Source organism: Dama dama, chromosome 11 (genome assembly GCF_033118175.1).
Source record: "Dama dama isolate Ldn47 chromosome 11, ASM3311817v1, whole genome shotgun sequence".
In the NCBI taxonomy this organism is placed as follows: domain Eukaryota; kingdom Metazoa; phylum Chordata; class Mammalia; order Artiodactyla; family Cervidae; genus Dama; species Dama dama.
The window spans coordinates 24,853,935-24,877,389 of NC_083691.1; positions in this window are offsets into that span (position 1 = coordinate 24,853,935).

The following is a 23,455-nucleotide window of genomic DNA, read 5'->3' on the forward strand; positions in this document are numbered from 1 at the left end:
GGCCTTAGAAAGCATCACTACAAACAAAGCTAGTGGAGGTGATGGAACTACAGTTGAGCTATCTCAAATATAAAAGATGATGCTGTGAAAATATTGCACTCAATATGCCAGCAAATTTGGAAAACTCAGCAGTGGCCAGAGGACTGGAAAAGGTCAATTTTCATTCCAATCTCAAAGAAAAGCAATGCCAAAGAATGTTCAAACTACCATACAATTGCACTTATCTCACATGCTAGTCAAGTAATGCTCAAAATTCTCCAAGTCAGGCTCCAACAGTACATGAGCCTTGAACTTCCAGATGTTCAAGTTGCATCTAGAAAAAGCAGAAGAACCAGAGATCAAATTGCCAACATCCATTGGATCATCGAAAAGAGTTCCAGGAAAACATCTACTTCTGCTTTATTGAATATGCCAAAGCCTTAGACTGTGTGGATCACAATAAACTGTGGGAAATTCTGAAAGAGATGGGAATACCAGACCACCTGACCTGCCACTTGAGAAATCTGTATGCAGGTCAGGAAACAACAGTTAAAACTGAACATGGAACAACAGACTGGTTCCAAATAGGAAAAGGAGTACATCAAGGCTGCATATTGTCACCCTACTAATTTAACTTATATGCAGAGTACATCATGAGAAATGCTGGACTGGATGAAGCACAAGCTGGAATCAAGATTGCCGGGAGAAATATCAATAACCTCAGATATGCAGATGACACCACCCTTATGGCAGAAAGCAAAGAAGAACTAAAGAGCCTCTTGATGAAAGTGAAAGAGGAGAGTGAAAAAGTTGGCTTAAAACTCTGCATTCAGAAAACTAAGACCATGGCATCTGGTCCCATCACTTCATGGCACATAGATGGGGAAACAGTGGAAACCATGACAGACTTTATTTTGGGGGGCTCCAAAATCACTGCAGATGGTGACTGCAGCCATGAAATTAAAAGACACTTACTCCTTGGAAGGAAAGCTATGACCAACCTAGACAGCATATTAAAAAGCAGAGACATTACTTTGTCAACAAAGGTCCATCTAGTCAAGGCTATGGTTTTTCCAGTAGTCATGTATGGATGTGAGAATTGGACTATAAAGAAAGCTGAGCGCCAAAGAATTGATGCTTTTGAACTGTGGTGTTGGAGAAGACTCTTGAGAGTCCCTTGGACTGCAAGGAGATCCAACCAGTTCATCCTAAAGGAGATCAGTCCTGGGTGTTTATTGGAAGGACTGATGTTGAAGCTGAAACTCCAATCCTTTGGCCACCTGATGTGAAGAGCTGACTCATTTGAAAAGATCCTGATGCTGGGAAAGATTGAAGGCAGGAGGAGAAGGAGATGACAGGGGATGAGATGGTTGGATGGCATCACCAACTCAATGGACATGAGTTTGAGTAAACTCCAGAAGTTGGTGATAGACAAAGAGGCCTGGTGTGCTGCAGTCCATGGGGTAACAAAGAATCAGACATGACTGAGCAACTAAACTGAACTGAACTGTGAAGAGCACTTTTGGAATTCCCTTTCTTCTTCTTTTATACATAAATATCCTAGTAACTCCATGAAAATGCTGAATTCTTCGTTCAAAGGGTTCAAAACTCTTTGTCTCATTTCAGTTAAATCCAGTAAATCCTGGGGCATTCTGAATCACAGTAACAGAGATAAGAACCTTGAGACCACATAGTTTTTTTTTAAAGGAGAGGAAAGAAAATCATTTTTAGTTAATAACATATTTAGGGAAGACATACTTAGCATCTTCCTTGAAGCCTGGAGTTTGAAAAATAGAGTATATCTTGAACTTCTCTCTTACCTTTAACTTGAATTTCCAGTATCTATTTGCAAAACCGTGTTCAAATATAACATGCCAGTCCCTCATTGGAATCTCCTGATTTACAGATGAGCAAATTAGAGAACAACTGGGTTAAGTAAGAATGTCAGAATCACACACAAAGGAGAAAAAGAGTAAGATATTAAAATGTTAAGCACTAATTTCTGAGTGTGTGGACCAGCAGATGCTTCTGAAGGAATAAAATTAATTCCATGTGAGATATTATCTAGTAATTAAATAAATTCTAGCCTCAATTCTAGCGCTAGGGGAAAAAAAATCTGAACTGTTACAGAAATAGACACAGTTAAATGGAAGAGAAATCCTTTCCTGTATTACTCATAAAGAGTCTTTTTCTAGATCACTCGTCATAGCTATCATTTTACTTCGTTTTTCTTATTTCAAACAGTATAAAGGAAAAATATTTGAGTAGATGTGTATGGGTTCATGCTAAAGAGAAGAAAAAGTAAGTTTCTTTCATTTATATCTTCTCTTCCTGCCATATAATTTTATATTGTACTATTGGAGATCCAATCAGTCAAGCCTAAAGGAAATCGTCCTGAATATTCACTGGAAGGACTGATGCTGAAGCTGAAACTCCAATACTTTGGCCACCTAATGCAAAGAACCAACTCATTGGAAAAGACCCTGATCCTGAAGACTGAAGACAGGAGGAGAAGGGGATGACAGAGAGTGAGATGGATGGCATCACTGATGCGATGGACATGAGTTTGAGTAGTCTCGAGGAGTTGGTGATGGACAAGGAAGCCTGGCATGCTATAGTACATGGGGTCACAAAGAGTCAGACACAACTGAGCAACTGAAGTGAACTGAACTGATACTCAAAATTATTATTCATTCTCCTCCCCTTACAGAATATCTTGATTTTAGCTAAGTATAACATTTCTATAAATAAATTGCCTTAAAGTAGACTCTGTTATCCATGTAGCATTCTTGATGCTTTCATGAAATGACATTTAGAAGAAAATACAGATATACAAGGAGACAGAGGACTTCCCAGGTGCCGCTACTGGTAAAGAACCTGCTTGCCAGTGCAGGAGATGTAAGAGACTGGGGTTCGATCCTTGGGTAGGGAAGATCTCACTGGGGAGTACACGGCAACCCACTCCAATATTCTTGTCTGGAGAATTCCATGGACTGAGGGGAGCCTTGCTCTATAGTCCATAGAGTTGCAAAGAGTTTGAAGTGACTGAGCATGTACACAAGGAGGCAGCATAGGAAAAGCACTTCAGTCCCCAACTAGAAGAAAAAAAATTTTTTTAATTAAGTAATTAAGGGTTACTTTAATTTCTTCTTTCTATTAACTACAATGAGGAAGGGAAAGATACGATTAGCTAAAGTGAAAGTGTTAGTCTCTCAGTTGTGTCCAACTCTTTGTTGACCCCATGGACTGTACCCCACCAGGCTCCTCTGTCCACGGGTTTTCCCAGGCAAGAATACTGGAGTGGGCTGCCATTTCCTTCTCCAGGGGATCTTCCCGACCCAGGGATCAAACCAGGGTCTCCCGCATTGTAGCAGATTCTTTACCACCTGAGCCACCAAGGAAAACCCTAAGGCAAATCCATACTTCAAGTAATCAAGGAGAGGAATGAGGGAATCAATTGTCTGGCCAACTTAAAAAAAGCAATTGTGTTTTCAGATGCTAATTTGACCTTATTGAGTCAAATCATCCATTCACTAGGATGAGACACAAATTAGGAAAGACTGGAGTGTGTCTAGGGGCTGAAACAGACACAGATAGAAATAATCATGATTATCAACCTAGTGTGACTGGATGTAGTGGTATAATTGAAAAAAATTCTGCAGGAACGTAGAGGAGGAAGGCATTATTTTGTTTGGGGGTAATAGGCAAGGGTGAAAAAAGACTTCAAGGTGATGTGTTTTCTACCACACCATCCAAATGATCCCTTGCTGTGTGAATAGGTTAATAGAAAAAATTACTTATAAAACTATGTGCTGTGGAATAAGTAGTAAGCTCTTCTTTCATCAAGATTTAATGAAGTTGGATAGTTAAACTGTACATTCTTTTATAGTTACTGCCTGCTGACTCAAGTGGAAACTCCTTTTCAAAATCTCTACTATCTGGCTTTAACCTATCTTTCTGATTTTATGTTTCAACAAGTCACTTTCTACTTACTGCACTTTCGAAAGCTAGAATATTCTGGAGGTCATCTGTCCTGTATATAATTTTACTATTTCTTGTGCCTAAAATGTCCTTTCTACTTTTGTCTGTCATGATTATCAATCTCTCATTCCAGAGTTAACTCAAATGCTAAGTCACCCATCTTTCTATTCATCTGTAGTGGGTTAAAGATTTCATAAATTCATTGTCACTTGCTTACTGAGAGGTAGGGTCTATTTCTCTACTCCCTTAAATCTGGGCTGAGTCAAATCTGATTATTTTGACCAATAGAATATGACAGATACCATATTATGTCAGTTCTGGATCTAGCCTTTAAGAGAAATGGCAGCTTCTTCATCCTCCTTCATAGTATGCTCCCTCAGGGGGAAGCCAGCTGCCATGTGAGAAGTCCCACCACTCTGCCATTCTGTAAGGAAGCCTGAGCCATCCATGTGCAGTAGCCCACAGTTAGAAACTAAGATTTTGGGAGTGAGATGCCCAGCCATGCCCAAGTTCCCAACATCCCAGTTGAGGTTGTAGACATGTGAGTGAAGACAATGTCTTGGGACGACTAGCCTCACTGAATCTTTAGATGGCTGCATTGCCAGGTTGCCATACATGAAATACTGCTTTGCTTTTCAAAATTGTTATAGAGCACACATAGCCATGTGCACACAATTTCAACAGGACCAGAAGATCTGAGAAGGGAGCTGGATCTTCGGAGGGACCTGAATAGGATCAACATCTTGGCTAAGTCTAGGAGACACCATTCATATTATGCTGGTTTTGCTTTTTATGAGACTGTACAAAACAAGACCTTAGAGGAAGAAAACATGTGTTCAGTCGGCCATCCTGAACTTAAAGTATGAATTATCCACTGGTCTTTTAAATGGATCTTTCTCCCTTCTTCATACTGGTTATAATTGTTTTAGAAGTCTCAGAAAATAACAGAAATGGTTGTTTTAAAATGTATACTACTCTGGCATCTGTGTTCTATGTAAGATCAGCCAAAAATCTTTTATAATTTACTATTGTGGAAGATCCTCTAGATCTGGTTAAATTAAAAGAGGGCTATTAACAGTTTCCCAGATGGAGGAAAAAAGAGACTGTGGGTTCAAAGACAATTATAATTCTCCAAATGTTCCCATGTATTTGCATTTGCTTGTTGACTGCTTTTATCACACAATAAAACAACTTTCTGCATCCAAATGCAACAGAAAACAATCTTTACTAAGAAAAAAAATTTTAAGATGAATTGCTGTGTGGTAAAGTCTTATTGAGGGCTTCTCTGGTGGCTCAGATGGTAAAGAATTCGCCTGCAAGGCAGAAAACCCAGGTTCGATCCCTCGGTCAGGAAGATCCTCTGGAGAAGAGAATGGCAACCCACTCCAATATTCTTGCCTGTAGAATTTTATGGACAGAGGAGCCTGGTGTGCTACAGTCCATGGGGTCACAAAGAGGCAGACACAACTGAGGGACTAACACAAAAACAACAAAGTCTTATTCAAACATTTTGGCAATTTGTAATTGTCAAATTAGAGTTGCCTAAGGCCTATTGGGACAAGAAAACATTTGCTGAGAGCAGAATACATTCTAGATAAAGACAGAACTCAGTGTTTTGACTTTAAATACTTTTTAAATCAAAATGCATAATATCTATTTACAAATGGGTGCATATACATCTACAAAATCAAAACCAAACTTCTTTTCCAGAGATTTTTCTACTATTCCAACAGTCCAATACAGCAAACTAATATCTCCAGTATATCTTATGATTGAAACAAATATCAACATCACCTGGAACCTCAGAGGAAAGGATTCATTTTAATAAGATAGTGTTAGTCTCTCAGTCATGTCTGATTCTTTGTGACCCCATGGACTGTAGGCCACCAGGCTCCTCTGTCCATGGAATTCTCCAGGCAAGAATAATGGAGCGGGTAGCCATTTCCTTTTCCAGAGGCTCTTCCTGACCCAGGGATTGAACCCAGGTCTTCTGCAGTGGAGGCAGATTCTTTCCTGTCTGAGCCACCTGGGAAGCCCATAACAAGATAAGCAGATAATTATTTGATAAATGTGTGTTCATGGAGCCAATGACAAAATTTTGTCTTCATAGCATTCACTGCTTATAGGATATGTAAGCTTTTCCTAATTCCAACTTCTGTCTCTTCTGCCTCTCTTGTCTCTCAAATTTATAAATAAGATTTTAAATCTATTTTTAAAACTATTTTTCTCACTTGGTCCTTCATTGGTTTATTCATTCAGTAAATGTTCATTAAGCCCTCACTATGTTTTGGGCACAGTTTTAGGCACTGGGGATACATCAATGAAATGACATCAAAGATCCCTTCTCTAGTGGAGTTTATATTTTTGTGAGGTCAGGAAGAGACAGGCAGTAAAGCATAAATTTAATAAATACATAAATTATATTTCAGAAGCCAAAGATTATGGAAGTTGTTCAGAATAAGTGCTGCCGGGAGTACATGGAGAGAAGGAGGGGTGCAATTGATCTAGCTCAAGCTCTTGGCTTCCAGTGAAGTTCTTCACAGCTTCTCCAACTTATTAGTGACTGTTCCATCCTATGAACCTCTGTATAACACTACTTGACAATCTGCACCACTCAGCTGCTGCTGCTGCTAAGTGACTTCAGTCGGGTCCAACTCTTCACGACCCCATGGACTGCAGCCCATCAGGCTCCTGTGCCCATGGAATTTTCCAGGCAAGAGTCCTGGAGTGGGTTTCCATTGCCTTCTCCGATCACTCATTTTCTCCGATCACTCATTTTCCTTAAATACTATCTTACATTGACATGGGAAGTAAACTAGAGACAACAAGATTGGGAGAGGAGTCTGGGAGTCTAGTTGTAGCTCTTTTACATGGTATATCATATAACCTGTCTGTGTAGTTTCCTCATTTTTAAAATGAAGGATTTAAACTAGATGTTATCTGAATATCTTTTGAAATTAAAACATTGTAATTTTTATGTGAAATGTTCTTCCCTCACACACAATTTCACCATAAAAACCCTTCATGTGTGTTCTTTCTAGAGCCATCATACATGTAATATGTAATAAGCTATAATTTATATTGTTGATTTTCTGGCAAAAGCATCATCAAAACAAAATTCAGTGATGAATAAACTTTTTCAGGCATATCCCAAACTCTCTACTGGCTGCAAATATTTCATGCAATGAATTTCTCTCTCTAGCCTCTTAATAAGGTGTGGATTTTAAAGAAATTTAAGTTCAAACTCTATCACTAATATTCTTTGGATCCAAATGTTTTATTTAAAAAGCCTGTGATTTTCTCTAGGAAAATCTGTCCCGTCAAAGCTTCCACATCATTTAGAGTTTATATTGCCACATAATCATTCCTAGTAACTATATCTGTATATTTGGAAAAGAAATTAATGCACTAGACTGCCCAGATCAGTGCTTAGTAGACTTTGATATGCATAGGAATCACCTGGGCATCTTGTAAAAACGCAGATTCTGATTCAGTAGGACTAGGGGTGAAACTTGCATTTCCAACAAGTTTCTAGGTGGTGCCAATCCTGCTTGTCTACAAACAACACCTCTAATATTGAGGGGCTAAAGGAAAATGATGGCAATATTAAACACTTTCAAGATGAAAGTATGGTTCATTCATTTTTACCACCACTGGATTGCTGAAACTACTTTTCTCCCCGTTTAATAATTTTGCCGTTTTCTTAGAGTCTGTCCTATTTGTGGATAGTTCTCCTGAAAGACCTTGTCCCCACAAAGATGAAGCTTCAAGCAGGCAGCCTAACAGATGCATTACGGTGCTCCAAGCCAGGGCAGGAGGAACACTCACCACACCAGGCTACAGAGCAAGCTCACCTGGCCCTAACCAGCGTGTGTCCCTACCAAGCCCTCCCCACTTCCGTGAGCAGAGGACACTATGGGTCCCAGAAAAGGACACTGAGAGGGGCTTCTGTGGCCAGGACAACAGGGTCCCTGAAGTATGCAGTTAAGATCTCATTTGAGAGCAGCAGCAGAAAGCAAGACTCAGCATGAAGCAGGGCTGCAAACCTCAGTGTATATTCAGTAGTTCCATCAGACTTCTTACAAAACATAAATTCAAAGATACACTTGTTAAGAATTTAAACACAGAGGCAACTCCAACCACAGGGCTCTTCTGAACAGGGGTCCCAAAGTACTGCACTGACCACACCCACAGACTCTGTACTTGTCTAGATACAGAAGAATACAACTATTTAATATCACCCATGGACAGTTGTTAAAAACTGGGAGGGGATCAGTTCTTCTCAAAGAATTGGCTGATTCCAAGTCTGGGCCAGGGAAAGTACAAGTAGAACATGGGTCACCCAGTATGAGAAAGCAAAGTACCCAGAAACGAAAAGAAATGTAGCCAATAGATAGAGGTTAGAGCCAGTGTAAATGTGCTTCCATTGGTTACATTTAGGATAACTTGGGCATCAAAATTTGCAACTATAATTGATTGCAATACATTGGATAAATAAAAATCCATGAGAATAGCATGATACTCAAAAAGAAAATAAGAGAAAATAGGAAAATGATATTTGTATATAAATAATATATTTTTATAAAATTATATAAATTTATTATATAAATATAATAATTAAATATATAACAAATTTTTAAAATAGATATATATATTTTCCAATATGTAGTTTTAAAGTCAAATTGAATTGACCTCTAATTACTAAAAAGTTTTAGACTTGGTGCAGTCTCTTTTGTAAAACAGCCCAACAAGTTTTTACTTCCTATTTGAAACACATTGCACTTTAAGAAAGTAGCTTGCTAAATGTATGCATGTTTTAATTATGCTCTGTTTAAAGCCTAATTAAATAGTATGAGTTTTAATTAGGTACTGAGATTTTGTTTTCAGTCTTTTGTATGCTATTGGATATGGGTGGGTATTTATGATGTTAAAGACCTGACTCTTAATTAGTTTCCACCCATTCTGATCTCTCTCTGAAATAATAAGCCCACATCATCTATTGTATGTAGATAAATATGCACAATTTTCTCAGAGAGAAAGATTTTCTAAAAAATTGAATTTGTGAACATAGTAAAATATCATTCATTTTTCTAGGTATTTTACCTGTGGATAAATGCTTGGGTTAAAGTTTCATAGATCTTCACCATTATTATGAATGTTTAGGATTTTTTTTTTTAATAATAACCAGGAGAATTTGTTTAGAGCATATTGTCCCACTTATATCTCATGGTGTTCCTACAAGGTAGGCATTATTTTCTCCTCTTTAGGAAGTGCTTGGACTGAAATTAAAATATACATAAGACTTATTTGATTCAAAAAATCATGTTCTTTCTGAAAAATCAACTAGCATCATTAGAAATTAAAATTTAGAAAGTAAAATGAAAATATACCATATCTACAAGTTTCTACACATTTGGGCACAGTAATATGAAATAAACAGTTTTGTTGTTGGTAAGAAATCCTAATGAGACTAATTAAACCATGAAAACAGATGTTTTTCAACCTGTCTTAAATATTGAAGGGACTAGGCACTGTGAAACTATAGGAACATTCACTCTATCAAGCTATAAGAGAAACATGAAGCAGTGATCTTCTTTTCATTTGCTTTTTCAGAGGCAAAAATAGTCATGAACTAAAAAGAAACATATTTCTATAGGCTTAATCAAAAGAGGAATACTGAAAATATGTCAATAAGTAGAGGCAAATTAATTACATAACCATCTCAAACATTATCAATAACCCCCATGTCCCTCCCCCAAGAATACATCAAGACTTCTCACTTTGTGTGTTCCTATCACTATGCCAGGAAAAAAAAACATTTTTTAGACTGGTCTTTGCTCCTTATGCTATACTACACTTTCATGAATAACACTTTTGAGTTTTTAATAGTTGATGAAACTTTAAAGCCAAAAATTGGACCCAAGAACAATATCAAAGTGGTTGTCTTCCAGTATGGTACTGGCACAAAGACAGAAATATAGATCAATGGAACAGAATAGAAAGCCCAGAGATAAATCCACATACCTATAGACACCTTATCTTTGACAAAGGAGGCAAGAACATACAATGGAAAAAAGACAAGTGGTGCTGGGAAAACTGGTCAACCACTTGTAAAAGAATGAAACTAGAACACTTTCTAACACCATACACAAAAATAAACTCAAAACGGATTAAAGATCTAAACGTAAGACCAGAAACTATAAAACTCCTAGAGGAGAACATAGGCAAAACACTCTCCGACATAAATCACAGCAAGATCCTCTATGACCCACCTCCCAGAATATTGGAAATAAAAGCAAAACTAAACAAATGGGACCTAATGAAACTTAAAAGCTTTTGCACTACAAAGGAAACTATAAGTAAGGTGAAAAGACAGCCCTCAGATTGGGAGAAAATAATAGCAAATGAAGAAACAGACAAAGGATTAATCTCAAAAATATACAAGCAACTCCTGCAGCTCAATTCCAGAAAAATTAATGACCCAATCAAAAAAATGGGCCAAGGAACTAAACAGACATTTCTCCAAAGAAGACATACAGATGGCTAACAAACACATGAAAAGATGCTCAACATCACTCATTATTAGAGAAATGCAAATCAAAACCACAATGAGGTACCATTACACACCAGTCAGGATGGCTGCTATCCAAAAGTCTACAAGCAATAAATGCTGGAGAGGGTGTGGAGAAAAGGGAACCCTCTTTACACTGTTGGTGGGAATGCAAACTAGTACAGCCGCTATGGAAAACAGTGTGGAGATTTCTTAAAAAACTGGAAATAGAACTGCCATATGACCCAGCAATCCCACTTCTGGGCATACACACTGAGGAAACCAGATCTGAAAGAGACACGTGCACCCCAATGTTCATCACAGCACTGTTTATAATAGCCAGGACATGGAAGCAACCTAGATGCCCATCAGCAGATGAATGGATAAGGAAGCTGTGGTACATATATACCATGGAATATTACTCAGCCGTTAAAAAGAATTCATTTGAATCAGTCCTAATGAGATGGATGAAACTGGAGCCCCTTATACAGAGTGAAGTAAGCCAGAAAGATAAAGAACATTACAGCATACTAACACATATACATGGAATTTAGAAAGATGGTAACGATAACCCTATATGCAAAACAGAAAAAGAGACACAGAAGTACAGAACAGACTTTTGAACTCTGTGGGAGAAGGTGAGGGTGGGATGTTTCGAAAGAACAGCATGTATACTATCTATGGTGAAACAGATCACCAGCCCAGGTGGGATGCATGAGACAAGTGCTCGGGCCTGGTGCACTGGGAAGACCCAGAGGAATCGGGTGGAGAGGGAGGTGGGAGCGGGGATCGGGATGGGGACTACGTGTAACTCTATAAAAAAAAAAAAAAAGAAAAAAAAAGTGGTTGTCTTCTATCAAAAGGACAAAGTTGTCTTCATTTTGATATCTGTAAAATTTAGATATTGTTACCTCATGGATCCAGCAACAGGATTAAATAAGAATAACAAACAAAGCTATTTTGGTGTCTGATACACAACAGGTTCTTGCAGTGGGTTGAACTGTGGCCCCTAAGAAGACATGTCCATGCCCTAATTCCTGAGAATGTTATCTTATTTGGAAAAAAAGGTCTTTGCAGATTTATGTTAAGAATCTTGAGATGAAGATTTTATCCCAGATTGTCTAGGTGGCTCCTAAATTCAATGGTAGGTATCCTTAGAGAAGAACAGATATGAAGATGGAGTCACAGATTGGAGTGATGTGGCCACAAGCTAAGGACACCAAAGAATTCCTTAGGCCACCGGAAGCTAGAAGAAGTCAAGAAGGATTTTACCCTAGAGCCAACAGAGGGATTCCTATACTTCATTTCATAAGTCTGGCCTCAGTGATTTTTTTTTTTAAGTGATTTTTTTTTACAAGTGATTTTTTTTCTGTTTCAAGCCACCCTGTTGTGGTAATTTATTATGGTAGTGATGGGAAACTATTATAGTTTTCACATAACAGTTAATAATATTTAAGTTAAAGTCATTGATATGTCTTCCTGTTGGTTTAATTACATGGCTCTCCATCTTCAATGCACATTTATATCACCTGTTGTTGTTCAGTTGCTCAGACGTGTCCAACTCTTTGAGACCCCATAGACTGCAGCATGCCAGGTTTCCCTGTCCTTCACCATTTCCCAGAGCTTGCTCAAACTCATGTGCATTGAGTCAATGATGCCATCCAACCATCTCATCCTCTGTCATCCCCTTTTCCTCCTGCCTTCAATCTTTCCCAGCATCAGGGTTTTTTCCAAAGAGTCAGTTCTTCACAACAGGTGGCCAAAATATTGAAGCTTCAGCTTCAGCATCAGTCCTTCCAATGAATATTCAGGACTGATCTCCTTTAGGATGGACTGGTTTGATCTCCTTGCAGTCCAAGTGACTCTCAAGAGTCTTCTCCAACACCACAGTTCAAAAGCATCAATTCTCCAGTGTTCAGCCTTCTTTATGACCCAACTCTCACACCTGTATATGACTACTGGAAAAACTATAGCTTCGACTAGACAGACCTTTGTCAGCAAAGTAATGGCTCTGCTTTTTAAATCACTGGGAAGTTCCTAAAACGTGCATAGCCAGACCCAAACCCCGAGATTCTGGTTTAACAGGTAGGGGATGGAGAAGAGATATGGTTCTCAGTGATTTTTAAAATCTCTCAGGTAAATATAATATAAAGCAAATGGTAAAATTAACTGTTAACATTACTATTCAAGAGTCTGTCTTGCCAGTTAGATTTTGAGCTTTGTCAGCACAGGAGCTATATTTGAAGTGCTCCTACCAAACAAAGTACCTGACATATTGTAATGTATTTGTTGAATAACTGAAAGAATAGCTAACCCTCTAACATATGTTTATTCAAATGTGAAACATGAGTGAAACATGACTCCTAAACTCAAGCAGTTCTTGAACATGATAGGAGAAGGAGAAGGCAGGTTGGGGTAGAGAAAAGATGTTGTCGAGGAATAGTAACAATTATATGCAGAATCATATTCAATTTCAAATAATAGAAACCCTAAAGTAACAGCGAATTAAATAAATAGAAGTTTTCCCGCTTGTAAAAGAAATCTAGCAGTAGACGAGAACTGGCAAGATAGTCTCAAGTTATCACGGAGCTGAGCTTCTCTCTTGTTCCTCCTCCTTTCTCAGTATATAGTTCCTGATTCATGGCCCACTTTGGCTGTCAGAGTTCTAGAGGGGAAAAGCACATTTCCAGCCAGAAGTAAGGGTGAAAAAGGACAAACACATCTCACTAAGGACCCCTTGAATGGACATACATGACACTCCCACCTGTATCCTGATAACCACAGTTTAGTCACATGAGCATCCCTGTCTACAAGAGAGACTGAGAGTATTGCTCTAAGTCACAGTTATGTACTTCCAGCTAAACACTGGAAGTTCTACTTATTATTAAAGAAAATGCATATTCATAGGAATGAATTGCTGTCATAATAATGAACTCTGATAGAACAAACGGAGGCACCGTGTTATAATAAAGGTCCATAAGACTTTGGCAGCACAGGAAAAGGAGCTAAAATTCCAACTGCAAACATCAGAAAAGGCTTCATCTGAAAGGTGTCATCTGAGCATGAAATTTAAATAGAACAACAAACAAGTAAAAGCGCCCTCTGGGCAGAGGGAATATTATGAACGAAAGCATAGATATGGGAAGGTACAGAGTATATACCAGAAAAAGTACATTTAGTAAAAAATACAAGAGACATACAGAAACCTTGTGTGAATCACTACCCATACTACTTAAATAGTTGGGTAGTGGCCAGTTATTAGATTTAGGTGAGAAGACAAAAAGCAGTTTGTAAAGAGTAAAATTGGAAAATTATATATGGTAAGACTAAAGCAAAAGTCTCAATCAGTGATGGAGGGACATAATTGTCACATTAAGACCTTTGGGTTTATTCTGCTGTTAATAGTAACAACAGTAAGGAGGAACTTCCCATGTGACTCAGTGGTAAAGGATCCACCTGCAATGCCAGAGATGCAGGTTTGACCCCTGGGTCAGGCACATCCACTGGAGGAGAGAATGGCAACCCACTCTAGTATTCTTGCCTGGAAAATCCCATGGACAGAGGATCCTGGCCAGCTTCTGTCCATGGAGTCACAAAAGAATCAGCTGTGACTTAGCAAATGAACAACAACAACAGTAAGAAAACTGAGTATTAGTAAAAAAAATATACTGTTCCTTCTTTAAGGACCTAGAGTAGGAAATGGCAACCCATTCCAGCATTCTTGCCTGGAGAATTCCATGGACAGAAGAGCCTGGTGGGCTACTTTCACTTTCACTTCTTTAAGGAAAGTTCATTTGGTAATTTTAAGTATAAACTTTGGTGATTTTAATAATAAAAAAAGTTACAAAGGGGAAATCTACATACTACCCTAGAATTCTTTCACACCATTATATTCCCCCTTTCAGCTTTCAAACCATCCAGCAGACACATGCAGAAAAAATCTGTTTGAAAATTATAAGTGAAAGATGTTTTATAAACTCCAGATGGAATTTGGTCTCTACTCAGATCAAATATAAAAAGACACTCAGGCACCAGGGTAGATACCTAGCAAGTAAATTCTATCTGACTTTGTGAATAGAAATTTTCTGCATTTTACTAACTAAACTTTAGCATAGAAGCTAAGTAATTATGCTAAGTAATTATGGGGAGGGGGCAGAGAAAGTGGAAGAATGGTGAAAGGTTACCATTACTTACTGAGAACATAACAGGCACACACTTCCAGATATTTTACATCCAACGTCTCATTGTATCCAACAGCCTTATGCCCTAAATATAACTGAAGTTCAGTAAGGTTAAGTGTCTCATCCAAATCATTGGATGACCAAGATCCAAAATCCAAAATCTGTCTAACTCAAAAATATTTTCATTTTCCATATAGGTGACGTGCACTTTCCCACCCAGCCAATCACTTACTAATTCCAATGTCACTTTTTCTATTTACCCAGGTGTTTCTAATTTCAATACTCTGATTTTCTTCTCCATTTCCAAGTCATCTCATTTCGTGACTTCTGATGTAATATATAAACATTTCAAATTTAAGAAAAAGTTTACCAGAGGAGTTAACCTGTACCATTTTGAAGGCTCCCCAGTCTTTACTGCCCTTTGCATAAACAGCCACTGATAGATTTTAAATTTTGTCCTTTCTCTTTTCTGCAGGTGCTTGCTTATGCATCAGTGGTGGGCTGAAATGTTTGACAGCATTCTTTGCCAAAGGTGAAAATTCAGATCAGTCTAGGCACTAAGTCAATGGTATACCACCTAATCAAGAATGTATTTATTCAAAAAGTATTTACAAGATTTGACTACTGTGAGTTGGAGACATATAGTACATGCCATAAGTTGTTACTTATGTTCCCCGTGGGCTTCCCTGGTGGCTCAGATGGTAAAGAATCCACCAGCAATGCAGGAGACCTGGATTTGATCCCTGGGTCCAGAAGATCCCCTGGAAAAGGGCATGGCAACCCACTCCAGTGGTCTTGCCTGGAGGATCCCATGGACAGAGGAGCCTGATGGGCCACAGTCCATGGGGTCTCAAAGAGTCAGACACGACTGAACGACTAAGCACACGTGTTCCCATCCTCTGAATCTATCTTCCCAGCCTGTGCCTTTCACTGCTCCATCGGCTCCATGAATAGCAATTGCAAGAAATCATATTTGGACTACCACCATTTTCTAAATAGACTACAGGTTTCCCCAATCTGCGGTTTTATTTACTCCTTTCTCCCTACCCAGAAACCTACTCACGTCTCACCTTATAGGAAACCTATTCATTGTACAAAGCAAATCACAGCTCAAAGATCACCCCTTCAGGAGACCTTTCCACCCACCAGAGCGGGAGGTTCTCACTTCTTCATTCCAACTGCTATAGCATTGTATTTGTTCTTCCAATCACTTTTAATTACCTTTTTATTATATAATGATACACACAGGTACAAAATATATATATATGTATATATAAACCAAATATCTGGCTTAAAAACCTATTTTAACATCAATACCACCCTTCCACATACTCATCCTAATCTGAACTGCTCCAACCCTAAATTAATATTACTCTGATCAGTCACTTTTCACACTCTAGTTTACATTACTAATCTGAGTATATATATATGTGTGTGTGTCTTTCCAATTAGAATATAGGAATTTTTAATCTTATCTATAGCCTCTGCAGTTTTGTAGTTCTATGATAATTTCTGACCTTTCTTTTGATATGCTTTTCATTTCTATCAGTCAATCAGCGTTTACCATTTTCCATTTTGTATTACTACTATATTTCCATATTTACATGTTTTATCTTCCCGGATGAGGAAAACAGGGAATTTTAATTTTATTTACTGCTGAGCATAGAAAAGCACTAAGTACCAAAGGGTGTTGTTTGGTCACTAAGTCATGGCCAACTCTTTTGTGACCCCATTGACTGTAGCCCCATTGGCAGGCTCCTCTGCCCATGGGATTTCTCAGGCAAGCTTACTGGAGTGGGTTGTCATTTCCTTCTCCAGGGCATCTTCCCAACACAGGGATTGAATCCAAGACTCCTGCTTTGGCAGGTGGATTCTTTACCACTGAACCACCAGGGAAGCCCATGAAGAAGTCACAACAGATTTGGTTTACCCTCCTGACCATTAATGGAAAACCAGAAATAAGAAACTAGTACCTCTGGTTCCTTGTAAAATAAATTCTTTGTGAAAATAAATATACGAATCCTGCATTTTCCATCAATTCACACAAATGCTCAGTTTAGCACATTTTAACCAGCACTCACTAAATTTTTAATTTTAAGTATTAAAGAAGTCAGATCACATGTCCAGGATGATTTTCCTCAGCCTTTTTGGGCTGTCATCAAAGCTACAAGGAGCCTGCATTCAATATCCAGCTTAATGATATCAATCTATCTGACCAAGCTTATCTCCTCACTAATGCCTGTCCCTGCCCCATGACCCAAATTTACAAACCAAAATAATTGGATTATTTAACCTGTGACAATCCCAAATACTTCTATCAAATCTTCTTTCTCAAAGTTTCACAAAAAACATTTTTTGCAAGAGACATTTTCCAAGCACACTCAAAACAAGGTAGTTATTAGGGAGCAGGTATTAACATGCTTTTTCATCTGGAATTCAAAGTATTTCAAAAGATGTTCAGAGATTCTGAATACCTGAGGAATAAATGTGCAGGTGTTTAATCTGACCATCAGATATACCATCTACATAATCCTGCCTTGGATTTACTCATGCAAAGTTTTCAATTTGTAGATCATAGGAAATTAAACACTAGCCTGGCCTTTCATAAATAAAACTTTGAATACTTATGTCTAGTCTCATTGAGACAGCTTTAGCAAATAATCTTCAAAGACTGCACACTTAGCTAAGATGACTGAGGAAAAAGAACAAAATTCTCAAACCATGAAGGATATTTATCTTGAAACTAAAATCTTTATGGAATAATGAGTAACAAAACAAAATCTCAAAGTTAGATGCTGTTATCCATCACATGAACTAATTTAAGTGCTCTAGTTCAGAACTGCACCACTGCCAAGGCAAGCAATTACACGTGCATTTCCACATGCTGAGAATCACTTCCTCTTACAGGAGAAAGTCAGGTGACTAGTCAAATAAGGACTGCTGAAGGAAAAAAGAAAAAAAAAAAATGCCTTGATAGACACAAGCAAGAGCAGTAACCACCGTGTCTATGGAATTCTTTACAGCAGACTAAAGCAAGTTCCTTTCCCTATTCCCTAGTTCCAGCAGCTAACTTTCCCAACTATTTCATCTCTTTTTGGTTATATTTTCATCCACATTTCTGAATAAAATGCTTATACTGCTATTTCTTGATCCGTCAGTTTAGAAATTAATTATTTACTTTCAGGTGTGATAGATCAGTAGTTCACATACTTAAAAATGCTACCCCTATACCTGCTTCCTTCCCTTCTTCCCACCTTACAATAAAATTGTATCTTAATTTTGGCTAATTTAATAGTCAGCCCTTAAATTACTATTACTTTGTACTTATTGGACTTCCCCAGTGGCTCAGATGGTTAAGAATCTGCCTGCTATGTGGGAGACCCAGGTTCAATCCTTGGATCGGGAAGATCCCCTGGAGGAGGGAATGGCAACCGGCTCCAGTATTGCTTTGAGAATTCCATTGACAGAGAAGCCTGGTGGGCTACAGTCCATGGGGTCACAAAGAGTCAGACATGACTGAGCGACTAACACTTTTGTTCTTTCTTTGTACTTATTATGAAACTAACCAGTGTACCAAGATTTTGTCCCTTTATTTGTGTATGGGTCCTTTTCCACATAGATTCAATAACTGTCAGTTACTCTCTTGCTTACTTTTCTGATTACTTTCCTTTAATTTATCTAATGCTGCTAACTTGCTTCAGCTGTGTCTGACTCTTCTGCAACTTCATGGGCAGGCTCCTCTGTCCATGGGATTCTCCAGGCAAGAATGCTGCCATGGGTTGCCATGCTCTCCTCCAGGGGATCTTCCCCACTCAGGGATCAAACCCCTGTCTCTCAGTCTTCTACATTGACAGGTGGGTTCTTTACCACTAGTGCCACCTGGGAAGCCCCATTATATCTCAATGCCTCATTAAATATACCATATACTTACTGAACAATTTTCAAATGTTCAAGAATTTCACAACATACCAATTCCTTTTTTCCTAATAATTTCTCTCCAGAACCCACCTGCTCTGCTCTGGATTAGTTGCTCTCTCAGCCTGGAACAGAACTGTTCTTTAGGTCTCCCTTTTCGCTTCAGCCTGATCACTTCTTGAAAACTGCATTATAGATCCATGATTTTCTCTATCCCATAATCCTTCTTTTAGTATCTATACCTCAATAGTTTCCTAATAAAACTGCATGCAAGGTAAATTTTCTAAATATTTGATATCAAAATTTTTTATGGTAAACATATTTGATTAAAAGTATGGTTTGTTAGAGGATTCTAAGTGGTAAATTATTTTTCATCAGATTATTGAAGGCATTGTTCTCTTTTGCAGTTTGTAAAATTATACTTCTAGTAGAACACTTCCAGTAGCAATAGCATACTTCCAAATTACACGGTGGTTAGTTTTGTTATTCTTTAAGTGTCTCCTAAACAGCTACTCTGCATGATGTGCAGAATCTCATCTGCTTAGCATGGCAGGATAGTGTTACAGTTAAGCACAAAGACCTGGAGCCGGGGTGCCTGGGTTCAAATCCCAGCTTTGCCCATTTATAGCATGTAAAAAAAAAAAAGTTAAAAAGTGAAAGTCGCTCAGTCATATCTGACTCTTTGCAACCCCATGGACTATACAGTTCATATAATTCTCCAGGCCAGAATACTGGAGTGGGTAGCCTTTCCTTTCTGCAGGGGATCTTCCTAACTCAGGTAACAAACCCAGGTCTCCCACATTGCAGGAGGATTCTTTCGCAGTTGAGCCACAAGGGAAACCCTTGGGCAAATTTTTTACACCTCTTTGCTTCATTTTCCACATCTACAATATTCAGAAAATCAAATGAGTTAGTATCTGATGTTCTGGCACATAATACACAATTAGTAAATGTTTGCTTTTATCATCAAGGCTCTAGTTTGCTTGTTCTCTCAAGTAAAAGTCAGACTTTGCTCAGGTATGCCTTAATAAGCCTCTACTATTTATAGGATGGGTTTGTTTCCCTTAAAGTCCAGTTTGTTATTCTTTTCATTATGATACTAGACTTGCCTGAGACAAACTAATGCAAAATAGTTTGGGTAAGTCCAAGAGAATTGCCTGTTAGAAGCCCTAGAGTCCTAGGATATTAGGAATTACTAAATGGGATTTCACACTGTAAAAAGTTTAATCATCTCCCTTAATCAAGCATATAATCTGCAAAGAAAATGCATTCAAGAAGCGATTTGTTAAAATCTTTGTAGTGTTTTGATTTTACTTGAGTCATATATCAACAAGCACTTGAGAAAAAAAGTAAATTGGTTTCCCGAGATTCTATTCCACCTCATAACACTGAGTTGGCCAAAAAGTTCATTCAGATATGGAAAAACCCAAATGAACATTTTGACCAACCCAATAATTTCCCCTAGTGGAGTTTATATTTTGAAAGGATTTTCATAGTCAAATACTACTGTTAAGAAAAGGAATCAAGAATTTCAAAAAGAAAAAAAAAAATTCAAAAGAGAATAGATAAAATGGAAAAGAATAATACACCTAAAGAGTTAACAGGTAATTCAGTTAGTAAATGAAGAGAACTTAATAAAATAAAATAAGATAAAACTTTAAAAGAAAAAGTGATTGCAAAGCAAAATTAAGTTGAAAACATCAATGAAACTTACAAATCAGTTTACAGAGGATAGCATCTAAAGACAACGTACACAAAATTCCTGGGTGGCTCTGAAGGTGCTAGTTCTTTTTGTTTGCAATTTCCTTAGCTATTTAAGCAGTCAACTTTTGTTAAATGGTGTGAAGCTCTTGTTCCAGATAGAGTTAGCCCTATAATGTACTTCAGGTCAACTCTTATATCCCCAGATGGCCTTTATCCTTTCGAAGAAACAAAAGAAGACATGGTGTCCTTGGGCAAATGCTTGATGGGTGTGAAATAGTAAAATCTGAGGCAAAACAAATCAGATCACATTATGAAATGACCTGAAGAAAAAGTAAATAGTTCTATGCAAGAATACAGAAATCGTGTTCAGAAAATGTGCTGACTCTGGCCCTACTGGGTCTCTTGTCTGCAAGTCTCTTAAAGAATACTGGAATCAGAGGCCATCTGCATTGCTTTTAGCGTATTTCACACAACTTTACTGAGGTGTATTTTACAAATCACAAAATTCATCCTTTTGGAGTTTATAATTCAGTGATTCTTAATAACTTTGCTGAGTGGTACAACCATGATCTTAAGTCAGTTTTAGAGCTTTTCATTCCCTGCACAAGATCCTTCATGCCCATTTAAACTCTTGTCCTACCCATAGGCCCAAGTAACCAATAATCCCCTTTCTGTCTATAAAGTTGCCTTTTCTGGATGTGCTATATAAATGGAATCATACAATATGTACTACCTCATGTCTGGATGCTTTTACTTTGAATGATGTTTTTGAAATTCATTCATGAAGCATATGTCAGTAGTTCATTCCTTCTTATTGCTGAATAGTATTCCATGATATGGATCTATCACATTTTGTCTACACATTCACTTGATGAACATTAAGATTATTCCTAGTTTTTGGCTATAAAAATAATGTTGCTACAAATATTCACTCACAAGTCTTTGTATGCACATATGTTTTTGCTTCTCTTAGGTAAATACCTCGAGTGGGATTGCTGGATCATATGGTAGTTCTATGTTTAACTTTTCTAGAAGCTGCCAAATTATTTTCCAAGTGACTGCATCATTTCATATTCCCACAGCAATGTATAAGGAGTCACATTTTCCACATCTTCACTAACATTTATTATTGCTTACCTTATTTATTATAGTCATTCTAGTGGGTGTAAAGTGGTATCTCTTTGCAGCTTGGATTTACATTCATTTCTCTAAGAACTAACGATGTTGAACAGTTCTTAGCATTTTGAAGTTGCAAGCTCTTTATTTTATAAATTAGTGGACTCACAACTAGAGAAAAGATTTATCTAGATGATTAAGAAATTTAGTGGCAAAATAGAATTCACTTCTCTTGGCTCTTTATTAAATGCTCATTTTTCTCTATGAGGCAATAACTATAACCATTTTTTAAAACAAAGATTAGACTCTCTCCAGTAGATTATAGCTTCCTTTAATCAGGAATCAAGCTCTGGATCTGTCACTAAGCTCAGGTCAATTTTCCTGTAAACGTTCCTTTCCTCTTGCAATGTAAAGAATCTAGCATGTGTTTCATGCCCCATAAATAGCTGGGTAAGTGAATGAAAGAATGAATGCCAATAAATGTTAAAAGTATAATAACTATCTGAGGAAAAGCCCAATAGTGATGGAAAGAATACATAAAATATGCATGTGAAAGTATATAATCAACAAGTGAAGTAAATAATTGTTTCTTACTCTCAAATTGAATGAGTGCTCACCACTCCCATTTACACTTTCTAAGTGAAATCGTTCTTCATCTCTTAGCTATATTATAGCAATAACATCAAAAACTGTCTTTCCAGCACAAGTTTCGTCAACTCCTGATCACATCTGAAGCCATTCCCCTACTATAAAACTGCCATTGTCTAGCCAGTATTCCTAAGCCAGACTTCAGTTACTTAGGATGACACACAGCCTCTTGCCACATGCTGAGTGGGCCTTTGTCTGCTCTGTCGCTCAGTTGTGTTGGACTCTTTGCGGCCCCATGGACTATAGCCCAATAGGCCCCTCTGTCCATGGAATTTTCCAAGCAAGAATACTGGCGTGGGTTGCCACTTCCTACTTCAGGGGATCTTCCCAACTCAGGGATGCAACCCACATCTCTTGCATGGGTTGACAGGCAGTTTCTTGACCAATGGTGCCACCTGGGAAACCCAAGTAGGCCTTTAGGACCAGGAAACTAGCCTGGAGATGATGGAAGGGCCAGCACCACCAAGAAAATCTCTGTTCTGAGGCAACTTTTCAACCAAGCATCTCTTAACTATCCAAGTCCATAAACAAAACAAAAACAACAAAAGTATACAATTAATTGGTCCTGCTTGGGCTATTTGGGTAGAAAATGGGAATGCTTTCTACTATACAGCAGTCCAGTACCTATACCTCAGAACTAGCCATGCTACTGTCTGTCTCCAAAACCAGCTCTCTTTCTCTTCTCTCCTTGGAATAGAACCACCAGTTTGCTGAAAGATCAGCCCTGATCCTGAGTGACTGGTATAAATTCAGCACTTCCTGAGGTAGGTAAGTTGAGGCTTCATGCTTTTCTGAGCTCACACATGCAGAAACCCTGCTGATAATTTTTGTTCTTGAGCACGGTAATCCAGACTCTAGGATGACTCACTCACTGTGTTCACATGCATTTTCACAAATGCTAACACGGATTAATGCATCAACTCCCACTTGGCATGAATTTACAGTTTGTGAAAAGCAACTGCGAATTAGATTGTGACAGAAGATCTGTCTATGCAGAAGAACACCACGCTCTTACCAAGTTCTGGAAAATGTAATGCTACAGACAAGCCAAGGTAAATATCACATAAAGTAATGATATATTTTTGCCTTCTCTTAACTTGTCAGATTTATTATAGATGTTTTAAGAACTACCTCTAGATCCTTTTTTTTAATAACACAGTTGATTAACAATTTTAGCACTGTTCAGCCTAATTTTGTTTCTGCCAGAGTCAGTGCCTTTTTCATGTCCTAAAATGACCTGGAGCTTTTGTGGAAGGTTGAATAACATAGATATTTGGTGAAAGTTTTTAACAATTCCTCTTGTTATGCAAATCTTATAGAAGTTTTTATTCACATAAAATCTTCATACATACATAATTATATGTATAAGTAGATTAAAGTG